General features: G+C 35.8%; 1 non-coding gene across 1 annotated transcript; it reads left to right on the forward strand.

The window, feature by feature from the left end:
- Window positions 1-296: 296 nt before the first annotated feature.
- Window positions 297-403, forward strand: LOC116118533. The gene has a single exon (XR_004126168.1). It is a non-coding gene; the product is annotated as a small nucleolar RNA R71 (small nucleolar RNA).
- Window positions 404-3,024: the final 2,621 nt, after the last annotated feature.

Here is a 3,024-nt window from a genome sequence, read left to right on the forward strand (position 1 = left end):
AAGTTAATTGAGGTGATTGAATAGAGTTCACTTGCATACCTCCCAATTGCTTCTGAAGTGCTGTAAGTTAGGCTGAAATGGTTGTGTATGCATCAACTTCATGAAGACCCATAGATTTCTTCGATTGTATCCTCTTATTCGGTTTTTGATAATTGTTACTTGCCAAAACTTCAAGCAACTCATGAGCTTCTTTAGGTGTCTTTTTTTGCAATGCTCCTCCCGATGCTGCATCCACCATCGTTTGCACATTAACCATCAATCTATTATAAAACGTTTGGACTTGCATCCAAACTGGCAAACCATGGTGTGGACACCTCCTCAATAGTTCCTTGTATCTTTCCCAAGCCTCATATAATGATTCAGACTCTTCCTATAGAAACGAAGTAATATCATTTCTCATCTTCGCAGATTTTGCTAGAGGAAAAAATTTGGTCAGGAACTTCTGTGCTAATTCATTCCATGTAGTGATCGTTCCCGGTGGTAGTGTCATTAACCATCCCTTAGCTTTATCCCTTAATGAAAAAGAGAACAATCTTAATCTGATGGCATCATCTGACACTCCATTTGACTTGAATGTATCGCAGATCTCTAAAAAGTTTACAATGTGCAGATTTGGATCCTTCAAATCTCCCTTAAACTGTACCGACTGTTGGATCATCGAGATGATTGCTAGCTTTATTTTGAAAGTGTTGGCTTGTACTACTGATCTAGTTATACTTGACCCATTGCCATCAACCGTGGGAACTGAGAATTCCCTCAATGTTCTATTTTCTGCCATCTCAACAACTATGGCCTCTCGTTCTCTTCTCTTTTGTTAAGCCTTCTTACGGTTCTTTTAATCTCTAGATCAACAAGAACCATTGGCTGACGTCTAGCTCTTCGCATAAACTACACAGAAAGAGAGAAAAAGTGAGATCACAAGCTAACAGAAAAGATCAACAAAAATTAACCAATAAATAATTAAAACAAAAATAAAACTCCAATGTAGCTACACAAGAAAAATTCAATGTTAACACAAAAATCAATCCCTGGCAACTGCGCCAAAAACTTGTTGCGTTGTAACTACAACATGCAATGTATAGCAAATTCACTAGTTGCAAAAAGTAATAAAGTGATAAGAAAAGTATCGTTCCCATGAGGATTGGTTGTTAAGAACTGATTTTCCTAATTGTTATCAAGTTGGAAAAATCGAAAAGTGTTGGATTGACGGGAGGAATTTAAAGTAAAATGAAAACAAAATTCACTAAGTATTTAAAAAGCTAACTAATGAAAGCAAGATTAAAACAAGAGTAATATCAAGTAAGGCAAACGGTTAGGGTTTTGACTTCATTAGGATTCTATGAATTATGCTACTTCTACACTCACATGCACGGATTGTAAATCGAACTCCTTAATGTATAAAACATACCTTTTCAGGCTATGAATTCCTACTTTTCCCTATTAAGCTTCTGCACCCAACAATTTGAAGATTAATAGATCCAAGTTCATTAAGCTAATGGAATCCTAGATTGATTTCATTGATTCTCCAACCTATCTCTAGCGTTCAATATAACAATGGTGATTTCCCTAAGAAGCTCATACATGATTCATTTCTCAATCTCATCATGTTCAACAAATACTTTCAAGAAAAACAAGAGAAATCACAAAATTCATGCAATAGAATATAGAAACAACACTAATTCATTGATTAAACATAGAAATCCCAAATTACATCAATACCTTAACCCAAGATGAGTTAGTTCATACTGAAATTAACACAAATCGAAGTAAAAAAAGTGAGCAATGTATTCAACATATTGAAACTAAGAAACGAGAACAAAGATCTTCCCTATTTGACGAATCCATAAGGTTCGATCTCAAGCTTCTCTCCTTCTTTCCCACAATGTTAAACTTACTCTAAACAATGACGAACCCTTCTAAAATTGGCTAAGTTTTTCTTATATAGTCGGTCTAAAAACCTAAAAACTTTCCTAAAATAAAACTGTGCATTTTGAATAAAATTGGAAATCGCAGGCTTCGCCGTGGCTACGAGTTAACTTGAAATCTCATGTCGAGCGTCTATCGTCGCGGCAAAGAAAGAACCCTAAACCTTCCTGAACAATTTTGAATTTATGGAATTGCCCTCCGCTTGCTTCCTTGCTTGAATCTTCGATGCTCTCCTATGGGAACAAGCCTCATAGTGCTTCAAATCTGCTTCAGAACTTCCCCGAATTCTGAGATTCGCTTGCTTCTGGGTCCAAAAACTTGATTCTGCTCATTATTTGCTCAAAGTGCACGTTTTGGCATGAAACAAAAAATATGTGAAATTAAGTTACAATTCAGGCACAAACGAAATAAGAAGTATCCAAAATCTGGCCAAAAAGCCTAAATAAAACAGTATAATCCTCGGATTATCACTAACACTATTCCAAGTCAGCAAATTTTTCCTACAAACCAATCTCATCTTACTTCTTATCAGACTTCTTCAGTTCATAACAATCCTGCAGCTTCTATGATTGCTTCTTCAACTAACCCTCAGAATCCAGCTTGGTATAAGGACTCTGGTGCAACTGATCACGTTACCTTTGACTTGAATCAGCTAAAGATCAGTAGGAACTATGATGGTACTAAGCAAGTACAAGTTGGAAGTGGTGAGTTCTTCAATATCTCTCATATTGGCTTTACCCTGTTACCTAGCCCTCTTCAAACCAAATGCTTACATTTGAAAAATGTATTATGTGTTCCTAGGATAACAAAAAATCTCTTTAGCATTTCTAAATTTACTGAGGATAATAATGTTGTTGTTGAATTCACTTTTGATTGTTGTGTTGTTAAGGATATGGTTACAAAGACAGTTTTATTGTAGGGAGAAATTAAAGCTGGATTATATCAACTAAACTTCCCTTCCATTCCTCCATCCAAGTCTGTCTTCTCTAGACAACCTGTTCCTGATTCTTCTAATCACACTTTATGTGTCTCTCCAGTAGAGTCTAGGTCTTCTACAGATGATTTTGGTTCATTGTCATAGTCTATGTCCTCTTTTAG

The sequence above is a fragment of the Pistacia vera genome, unplaced genomic scaffold (assembly GCF_008641045.1).
Source record: "Pistacia vera cultivar Batoury unplaced genomic scaffold, PisVer_v2 Contig848, whole genome shotgun sequence".
NCBI classification, from domain to species: domain Eukaryota; kingdom Viridiplantae; phylum Streptophyta; class Magnoliopsida; order Sapindales; family Anacardiaceae; genus Pistacia; species Pistacia vera.